Below are 11,917 nucleotides of genomic sequence, written 5' to 3' on the forward strand. Positions count from 1 at the left end.
AATTTTTGACGATATGATCTATCAATATAAGAGGAAACTCCAATGAATTAGCCAATCTATATAAGCGACTTACAAATGCAAGTTGTCCTACATGAAGGTGATCTTATTTACTTGGCGACGACCGAGGCAATACCGCAAGTTCATCACTTTGGAAATTGTTCCTAAATGAGGATCTTCATCATAATGGAAAGAGATACATTGTTTAAAATATTAAGATTTTATACCATTATTATGAACCATATTTTGAATAGTTGATATCCCATAGCAAAAACTAAGATAATGGTGAGAAAAGTTCATATCTTTTTGTAAAGAGAAAAACCTCGTTTCAGTAATATGTATTATAATTCATCAATTATAAAATAAATGAAATGATTCTGTCAAAAAACTCACATGAAAAAGAAACTATTTATTTTGTAAGATATCTATACTAATATATTAAAAGTTTTAAAAATTTAAAAACGTGCTCTAATAGCTTGCTTGCTGACTTTGAAATCTTCTACTTTCTCGATTTGAAATAAATAAAATACATTCTTTTTCATGTGACTTTTTTGAGAAAATCATTTCATTTATTTTATAATGGCAGAAAAATATCACAACCTGTTACTGACACGAGCTTTTTCTAATTACAAAAAGATAGTTAACTTTTATCCCATTTATCTTAGTTTTCGCTCTAGGATATCAACTACTCAAAATATGGTTCACAATAATAGTCTCAAGTCTTAACACTTTAAATAATGTATATCTTTCCACTCTAATGAAGATCTCTAATTAGCATCAATTGTCAAAGTGATGAACTTGCGGTATTGCCTCGTTTGTCGCCAACCAATAGCTTGCTTGCTTTGAAATCTTCAAGTTCCTCCGTTTTGAAAGAAATAAAATACTTTCTTTTTCATGTAAGTTTTTTGATAGAATTATTTCATTTATTTTATAATGTATGAATTATAATACATGTTACTGACACGAGGTTTTCTCTTTACAAAAAGATATGAACTTTTTTCACCTCTATCTTAGTTCTTGATTTCGGATAGCAACTAGTCAAAATAATGGTATCAAGTCTTAATACTTTGAACAATGTATCTCTTTCCATTGTGATGAAGATCCCCAATTAGCAACAATTGCCAAAGTGATGAACTTGTGGTATTGCCTCGGTCGTTACCAAGCAAATAACATCACCTTCATGTAGAACACCTTGCATTTGTAAGTCGCCTATATAGATTGGCTTATTCTTTGGAGTTTTCTCTTAAATTAATAGACCATATCGTCAGAAATTGCCTCCTAGGATGGACGGCTAACACCAAAATAAAGGAGATAAATAAATCGTCTCTTGAAGTATTCGAGCAAAAAGAGGGAGAAAAAAGGACTGTTATTTGTTTAGCTGGACAATGTTGTTAGTCGAACATATAAAGATTAAATGATTTTGTAACATATCTATACTAATATATTAAAACTTTTTAAAAAATAGAAACGTTCGCGAATAGCTTGCTAGCTGGCTTTGAAATCTTCTACTTCCTCCGTTTTGAAAAAAAAAAATACTTTCTTTTTCATGTGAGATTTTTGAGAGAATCATTTCATTTATTTTATAATGGATGAATTATATCACATGTTACCAACACGAATTTGTTCTCTTTAGAAAAAGATATTAGCTGTTATCTCTTTTATCTTAGTTCTTGCTTTGTGATATCAACTACTCAAAATGTGGTTCAAAATAATTGTCTTAAGACTGAATACTTTAAACAATGTATCTCTTTCCATTGTGATGAAGATTCCAAATTAGTAACAATTGCCAAAGTGATGAACTTGCGGTATTGGCTCGGTCGTTGCCAAGCAAATAACATCATCTTCATCAAAGACACCTTGTATTTGTAGGTCGCCTATATAGATTGGATAATTCATTGGAGTTTCGTATTCAATTGATAGACCATATCATTTGAAATTGGCTCCTAGCTAGGATGGACAACTAACACCAAATTAAAGAGGATAAAAATCATCTCTTGAAGTATTCAAGCAAAAAGAATGATAAAAAAGGACTGTTATTTGTTTAGCCGGAATATGTTGTTAGTCGTACCTATAAAGATAAAATGATTTTGTAAGATATCGATACTAATATTTTAAAAGTTTAAAATTTTTTAGAAACATGCTCTAATAACATGCATGTGGCATTGAAATCTTCTACTTCCTCTGTTTTGAAATAAATAAAATAATTTCTTTTTCATGTGAGCTTTTTCAAAGAATCATTTCATTTATTTTATAATGGCTAATGAAGATCACAACATGTTACTGACACGACCTTCTTCTCTTTGAAAAAGATAGTTAACCGTGTATTTCTTTCCACTATGATGAAGATCTCTAGTTAGCAGCAATTGTCAAAGTGTTGAACTTACAGTATTGTCTCGTTTGTCGCCAACCAATAGCTTGCTTGCTTTGAAATCTTCAACTCCCTTAGTTTTGAAATAAATAAAATACTTGCTTTTTCATGTGAGTTCTTTTGAAAGAATCATTTCATTTATTTTATAATTTATGAATTATAATACATGTTATTGGCACGAGTTTTTTTCTCGATACAGAAAGATATGAACTTTTCTAACCTTTATCTTAGTTCTTGCTCTGAGATATCAACTACTCAAAATATGGTTCAAAATAATGGTCTCAAGTCTTAATACTTTAAGCAATGTATCTCTTTCCACTGTGATGATCATACCCAATTAGCAACAATTGCCAAACTGATGAACTTGCGGTATTGCCTTGGTCATCGCCAAGTAAATAACACCACCTTCATGTAGGAGACCTTGCATTAGTAAGTCGCCTATTTAGATTGGCTTATTCATTGGAGTTTCCTCTTAAATTCATAGACCATATCGTCAGAAATTGCCCCATAGCTAGGATGGACGGCTAACACCAAAACAAAGTAGACAAATAAATCGACTCTTGAAGTATTCGAGCAAAAAGAGGGAGAAAAAAAAGACTGTTATTTGATTTGCCGTAAAATGTTGTTATTCAAAGCTATAAAGATTAAATGATTTTGTAAGACATCTATACTAATATATTAAAAGTTGAAAAAAATTTAGAAACGTTATCTGATAGCTTGCTTGCTGGCTTTGAAATCTTCTACTTCCTTCATTTTGAAATAAATAATATACTTTCTTTTTCATGTGAGTTTTTTGAGACAATTATTTCATTTATTTTATAATGGCTAAATAATATCACAACATCTTACTAACACGAGGTTATTCTCTTTACAAAAAGATAGTTAACTTTTATCACGTTTATCTTAGTTCTTGCTCTACGATATCAACTACTCAATATATGGTTCAAAATAATAGTCTCAAGTCTTAACACTTTAAACAATGTATATCTTTCCACTGTGATGAAGATCTCCTATGAGCAGCAATTGCCAAAGTGATGAACTTGCGGTATTACATCGTTTGTCGGCAACCAATAGCTTGTTTGCTTTAAAATCTTCAACTTCCTCCGTTTTGAAGTAAATAAAATACTCTCTTTTCATGTGAGTTTTTTGAAAGAATCATATCATTGATTTTATAATGTATGAATTATAATATATGTCACCGAGACGAGTTTTTCTCTTTACAAAAAGATATAACTTTTCTCACCTTTATCTTAGTTTTTGTTCTGGGATATCAACTGCTCAAAATATGGCTCAAAATATTGATCTCAAGTCTTAATAGTTTAAAAAATGTATATATTTCCAATGTGATGAAGATCTCCAATTACCCGCAATTGCCAAAGTGATAAACTTGTGGTATTGCCTCATTTGTAACCAACAATTCAATTGCTTGCTTTGAAATCTTCAACTTTCTCTGTTTGGAAATAAATCAAATACTTTATTTTTCATGTGAGTTTTTTTGACAGAATCATTTCATTTATTAATAATGGATGAATTATAATACATGTTACAGACAAGAGGTTTTTCTCTTTACAAATAGATATGAGCTTTTCTCACCTTTATCTTTGTTCTTGCTTTGGGATATTAACTAGTCAAAATATGGTTCAAAATAATGGTATCAAGTCTTAATACTTGAAATAATGTTTCTCTTTCCACTATGATGAAGATCCCCAATCAGCAACAATTGCCAAAGTGATGCAATTGCGGTATTGCCTCTGCTGTCGGCAAGTAAATATGATCATCTACATGTAGGACACCGTGCATTTGTAAGTCGCCTATATAGATAGGCTAATTCTTTGGAGTTTCCTCTTAAATTGATAAACCATATCGTCAGAAATTGCCTCCTAGGATGGATGGCTAACACCAAAAAAAAGGAGACAAATTAATCGTCTCTTGAAGTATTCGAGCAAAAAGAAGGAGAAAAAAGGACAGTTATTTGTTTAGCCATAAAATGTTGTTAGTCAAACCTATAAAGATTAAATGATTTTGTAATACATCTATACTAATATATTAAAAGTTTTAAAAAATTTAGAAACTTGCTCTCATAGATTGCTTGACAGCTTTAAAATCTTCAACTTCCTCTGTTTTGAATTAAATAAAATACTTTCTTTTTCATGTGAGTTTTTTCAGAGAATCATTTCATTTATTTTATAATTGCTAAATAATATCACAACATGCTACTGCCATGAGCTTCTTCTCTTTACAAAAAGATAGTTAACTTTTATCCCGTTTATCTTAGTTATTGCTCTAGGATATAAATTACTCAAAATATGGTTCAAAATAATAGTCTCAAGTATTAACACTTTAAAAAATGTATATTTTCCACTGTGATGAGGATCTCCAATTAGCAGCAATGGCCAAAGTGATGAACTTGCGTTATTGCCTCGTTTGTTGCCAACAAATAGCTTGCTTGCTTTGAAATCTTTAACTTCCTCCGTTTTGAAATAGATAAATACTTTCTTTTTCATGTAAGTTTTTTGAAAGAATCATTTGATATATTTTATAATGTATGAATTATAATACATGTTACTGACACGAGTTTTTTCACTTTACAAAAAGATATTAACTTTTCTCACCTTTATCTTAGTTCTTGTTCTGGGATATCAAATACTTAAAATATGGAACAAAATAATGGTTTCAATTCTTAATACTTTAAAAGACGTATATCTTTCCAATGTGATGAAGATCTGCAATTAGCAGCAATTAGTGATGAACTTGTGGTGTTGCCTCGTTGTCACAAACCAATAGCTTGCTTGCTTTAAAATCTTCAATTTCCTCCAGATGGAAATAAATCAAATAGTTTCTTTTTTATGTGAGTTTTTTGACAGAATCATTTCATTTATTTTATAAATGATGAATTATAATACATATTACTGACACGAGGTTTTTCTCTTTACAAAAAGATATGAACTTTTCTCACCTTTATCTTAGTTCTTGCTTTGGAATATCAACTATTCAAAATATGGTTCATAATAATGGTATCAAATCTTAGTACTTTAAACAATGTATCTCTTTCCATTATGATGAAGATCCCCAATTGGAAACAATTTCCAAAGTGATGAACTTGGGGTATTGCCTCGGCCGTCGCCAAGTAAATAAGATCACCTTCATCTAGGACACCTTGCATTTGTAAGTCGCCTATATAGACTGGCTAATTCATTAGAGTTTCCTCTTAAATTGATAGACCATATCGTCAGAAATTGCCTCATAGGATGGACGGCTAACACCAAAACAATGTAGACAAATAAACCCGTCTCTTGAAGTATTCGAGCAAAAGAAGGAGAAAAAAAGACTGTTATTTGTTTTGCCGTAAAATGTTGTTAGTCAAACCTATAAAGATTAAATGATTTTGTAAGACATCTATACTAATATATATTTAAAGTTTTAAAAAATTTAGAAACGTAATTTGATAGCTTGCTGGTTGGCTTTGAAATCTTCTACTTCCTCCGTTTTGAAATAAATAAAATACTTTCTTTTTCATGTGATTTTTTTTGATAGAATCATTTCATTTATTTATAATGGCTAAATAATATCACAACATGTTACTGACACGAGCTTATTTTCTTTACAAAAAAAAAGTTAACTTTTATCCCGTTTATCTTAGTACTTGCTCTACGATTTCAACTACTCAAAATATGGTTCAAAACTATAGTCTGAAGTCTTAATATTTTAAACAATGTATGTCTTTCCACTATGATGAAAATCTCCAATTAGCAGTAATTGACAAAGTGATGAACTTGTAGTATTACCTCGTTTTTACTAACCAATAGCTTCCTTTCTTTGAAATCTTCAACTTCCTCCGTTTTAAAATAAATAAATTAGTTTCTTTTTCATGTGAGTTTTTTTGAAAGAATCATTTCATTTATTTTATAATGTATAAATTACAATACATATTATTGACACGAGTTTTTTCTCTTTACAAAAAGATATTAACTTTTCTCACCTTTATCTTAGTTCTTGTTTTGGGATATAAACTACTCAAAATATGGCTCAAAATCATGGTCTAAAGTCTTAATACTTTAAACAATGTATCGCAATCACTGTGATGAAGATCCCCAATTAGCAACAATTGCCAATGTGATATGATGAACTTGCGGTATTGCCTCAGTCGTTCCCCAGCCAATAACATCATCTTCATGTAGGACACCTTGCATTTGTAAGTCGCCTATATAGATTGGCTAATTCATTGGACTTTCCTCTCAAATTGATAGACTAATATCGTCAAAAATTGCCTCCTAAGATGGACGACTAACACCAAAGTAAAGGAGACAAAAGTCGTCTCTTGAAGTATTCGAAGCAAAAGTAAGGAGAAAAAAAGGATTGTTATTTGTGTAGCCGGAAAATGTTGTTAGTCGAACCTATAAAGGTTAAATGATTTTGTAAGATATCTATATATACTAATATATTAAAAGTTTTAAAAAGTTAAAAACGTGCTCTAATAGCTTGCTTGCTGACTTTGAAATCTTCCACTTCCTCCGTTTTGAAATAAATAAAATATATTCTTTTTCATGTGAGTTTTTTGAGAGAATCATTTCATTTATTTTACAATGGTAGAAAAATATCACAACCTGTTACTTACACGAGCTTTTTCTATTTACAAAAAGATAGTTAACTTTTATCCCGTTTATCTTAGTTTACGCTCTAGGATATCAACTACTCAAAATATGGTTCAAAATAATAGTCTCAAGTCTTAACACTTTAAATAATGTATATCTTCCCACTGTGGGAAAGATCTCTAATTAGCAGCAATTGTCAAAGTGATGAACTTGCGGTATTGCCACGTTTGTCGCCAACCAATAGCTTGCTTGCTTTGAAATCTTTAACTTCATCTGCTTTGAAATAAATAAATACTTTCTTTTTCATGTAAGTTGTTTAAAAGAATTATTTCATTTATTTTATAATGTATGAATTATGATACATGTTACTGACACGAGTTTTTTCTCTTTACAAAAAGATATTAACTTTTCTCTTCTTTATCTTAGTTCTTGCTGTGGGATATAAACTACTCAAAATATGACTCAAAATAATGGTCTGAACTCTGAATACTTTAAACAATGTATATCCTTCCACTGTGATGAAGATCCCCAATTAGCAACAATTGGCGAAGTGATGAACTTGCGGTATTGCCTTAGTCATCGCCAAGCAAATAACATCACATTCATGTAGGACACCTTGCATTTGTTAGTCGCCTATATAGATTGGCTAATTCATTGGAGTTTCCTCTCAAATTGATAGACCTTATCGTCAGAAATTGCCTCTTAGGGTGGATGGGCTAACACCAAAATAAAGGAGACAAAAATCGTCTCTTGAAATATTCAAGCAAAAAGAGGGAGAAAATAGGACTGTTATTTGTGTAGTCGAAAAATATTGTTAGTCAAACCTATAAAGATTAAATGATTTTATAAGATATCTATACTGATATATTAAAAGTTTCAAAGAATTTAGAAATGTGCTATAATAACTTGCTTGATGGCTTTGAAATTTTCTACTTCCTTTGTTTTGAAATAAATAAAATACAGTCTTTTTCATGTGAGTTTTTTGAGAGAATCATTTCATTTATTTTACAATGGCAGAAAAATATCACAACCTGTTACTTACACGAGCTTTTTCTATTTACAAAAAGATAGTTAACTTTTATCCCGTTTATCTTAGTTTACGCTCTAGGATATCAACTACTCAAAATATGGTTCAAAATAATAGTCTCAAGTCTTAACACTTTAAATAATGTATATCTTTCCACTGTGGGGAAGATCTCTAATTAGCAGCAATTGTCAAAGTGATGAACTTGCGGTATTGCCTCGTTTGTCGCCAACCAATAGCTTGCTTGCTTTGAAATCTTTAACTTCATCCGTTTTGAAATAAATAAATACTTTCTTTTTCATGTAAGTTGTTTAAAAGAATTATTTCATTTATTTTATAATGTATGAATTATGATACATGTTACTGACACGAGTTTTTTCTCTTTACAAAAAGATATTAACTTTTCTCTTCTTTATCTTAGTTCTTGCTGTGGGATATAAACTACTCAAAATATGACTCAAAATAATGGTCTGAACTCTGAATACTTTAAACAATGTATATCCTTCCACTGTGATGAAGATCCCTAATTAGCAACAATTGGCGAAGTGATGAACTTGCGGTATTGCCTTAGTCATCGCCAAGCAAATAACATCACATTCATATAGGACACCTTGCATTTGTTAGTCGCCTATATAGATTGGCTAATTCATTGGAGTTTCCTCTCAAATTGATAGACCTTATCGTCAGAAATTACCTCTTAGGATGGATGGGCTAACACCAAAATAAAGGAGACAAAAATCGTCTCTTGAAATATTCAAGCAAAAAGAGGGAGAAAATAGGACTGTTATTTGTGTAGTCGAAAAATATTGTTAGTCAAACCTATAAAGATTAAATGATTTTGTAAGATATCTATACTGATATATTAAAAGTTTCAAAGAATTTAGAAATGTGCTATAATAACTTACTTGATGGCTTTGAAATTTTCTACTTCCTTTGTTTTGAAATAAATAAAATACAGTCTTTTTCATGTGAGTTTTTTGAGAGAATCATTTCATTTATTTTACAATGGCAGAAAAATATCACAACCTGTTACTGACACGAGCTTTTTCTATTTACAAAAAGATAGTTAACTTTTATCCCGTTTATCTTAGTTTACGCTCTAGGATATCAACTACTCAAAATATGGTTCAAAATAATAGTCTCAAGTCTTAACACTTTAAATAATGTATATCTTTTCACTCTGACGAAGATATGTAATTAAAAAATTTATGAGATGAGAGAGGAAAAGGAACAAGGTGCTCCGCAGGGGGAAAAACATCAGCTTATCCGCTCAAACAAAAAATTTAAACGCAAGATCACTAATTGGATATTTGCTTCCAATCCTAATGCTGATGAGAGTATGGTGGATGCTCCACCATCAGAGATCCCTACTTGTCATAGAGCTAGTGAATTTTCTCTAAGTCATAACAAAACCCAATCTTCATTCAAAGATATGCTGAACAGCCGTAATTTTACAGAACATGTGAACTCCATTCACAATTTTCCTGAAGATGAGGATGATGTATCAGATGATGACAAAGCTCCTGAAGAGTTTATGGATAATCCGCAATGTCCGGCCATTCTGTTATCCAAGGAAGAAAAAATCAATATGTGCAAACCATGGAGATCCTCTTTAATTCTGAAAATGTTCAATGGAAAACTGGGTTATATGGCCCTCATGAGAAGATTGAAGAAAAAGTGGAGCCTTAAGGGCGACATGATCCTCACTGACATAGGATGTAAATTCTATATTGCCCGCTTCTCGAACCATGAGGATTATCTACATGTACTCACTCAGGGCCCATCGATGATTGAGGATAACTACTTGACTATTCGAAAATGGGTTCCTAATTTCATCCCAGACGAGACCCCAATCAAAGTTCTAACTGCTTGGGTCCGTATCCCGAATTTATCTGTTGAGTATTTTGATGGAAATTTCCGTCATAAAATTGGTTCAAAGATTGGGAAAGTACTTAGAATTGACAAAACTACAGAAAACGCTGAACGAGGCCAATTCACTCGGCTCAGTGTTGAAATAGATTTAACTAAGCCCTTACTTTCCAAATTCTGGCTCAAGGGGAGAATCTGGAAGGTTCAGTACGAAGGATTACATCTAATATGTTTCAAATGTGGCTGCTGGGGCCATAATGCTGAAGAATGTCATGCTTTCAATAATACAGAGGCCATGATGGATCAAGAAGGACCTCAGATACATAGGTCTGATCTGGAAATTCAGGTTGAGGAACGTCCTGAGCTTGCGGAAAACTTTGGTGAATGGATGCTGGTTAGGAAGCCTACCAGGAAAAGGCTACCCAGATTAGAGGTAAAAGATGGAGTAGGGGGACGGAATGTGGTGGCGGATCAGCCTACTTCCGGCGCTCAAGTCACCATGTTTGGTGCCGCAGTTCAAAATTTGAAACCCAATTCTCCTCGCGCGCAGATTGGTCAGCTTAGCGACATTCAAGGAGAAGGGTCCCGATTTTCCATCTTAGAAGGAGGAAATTCTGTCCTTCCTATATTGGAGGAAGTAATTGAGGAAGGTCTGGAGAAATCTTCGCCTTCTATAGTTAATTTAGGCGAGTCCTCTCAAGCGCCAAAATTAATCAAGGAGCCCATAGCATTATCTTTTAAAGTGGGAAAGGATAAATATTCAAATAAGAAAAAGATTGATGTTGCCATAAAGCCCAACTCTCATCCAGCAAAGCAAATTGTAAAATCGAAGCCACTAAAGAAACAAATCCTACAAACTAAGGATACTAATGTGGCTAGTCATGAACGCAATAAGACTACTAATAAGCTAAACCTAAGCAAGGAAAACGATCTTTCCCCACACCAAGCCAACACCAGTGCACCTACTGAGAACATCAACAATGTTGAATCAAACCTCATGCCTCCTACAGCAATCCACATTCCCTCTCTCACTTCATCCCCCGCATGTAATCAAGTTGTTCCTCCCGCCAGAAAAGACGATGTTCGTGGGGCGGGAGATGGACAATCCTTACCTAGTGGAGGTAAACCACCTGATTCACAAGGTGGAAATTATAATACAGACGTGGGAGGAACCAGCACCGGTTATGCCGGAATTGGTCGTCATGATGTCGGTTCCCAATGAGATCAATCGGCTAGTTAACTTGCTCAGTCAAGCTTACGTAAGTAACTTAAACTTCTCACCTGTTGATATGGTTGATAGACTACCTAGTAATGTTCACAATACCCTGCCTATTTCCTGCTTGATATGGAATGTGCAAGGGGAAGGAAGCCGTGCATTTATCGCTGCTCTTAAAAAAATTATTAAAAGAAACAAACCTAATATAGTGGTGTTAGTTGAGACCCATATGAGAGGGGATCATGCGGATAAACTTGCTTCGATATTAGGTTTCAGTGGTCATACTAGAGTTGATGCTGTCGGATTTGCTGGCGGTATTTGGATTTATTGGAGGAAAGAAGAGTTAATTGTTGCTCCTATTATTAAACAAGATCAATTTATCACTATGAATGTCTCTCGAGTTGGTTCGACCCCCTGGTATTTTACTGCAATTTATGCGAGCCCCGACCCGACTAAGCGTCAATCATTATGGAATGAGTTAAGGGAGTTTGCAAAAAATATGAAGGAACCTTGGCTCCTAGCTGGAGACTTTAACGAAACTAGGTTCCCTTCCGAACGTAGTAGTTCGTGCCATGAGACCACTAGACGATCGCACAATTTTAACACCTGGATTGATGAGTTGGAGCTAATTGAAATCGAATTTTCCGGACCACAACATACTTGGGCTCGAGGGTTGACTCCAGAGACTCGTCAAAGTGCTCGCCTAGATAGGGCCCTTTGTAATGGTCGTTGGGGATTAATGTTCGAGAGAGCTAAAATGCGTCATTTGCCGGCTGTTCAGTCTGATCATAATCCTCTTTTCATATCACCCAATGGATTTCTCCCGCTACATAACTTATCTCGGCCTTTTA

Source organism: Beta vulgaris, chromosome 4 (genome assembly GCF_026745355.1).
Source record: "Beta vulgaris subsp. vulgaris cultivar EL10 chromosome 4, EL10.2, whole genome shotgun sequence".
NCBI classification, from domain to species: Eukaryota; Viridiplantae; Streptophyta; class Magnoliopsida; order Caryophyllales; family Amaranthaceae; genus Beta; species Beta vulgaris.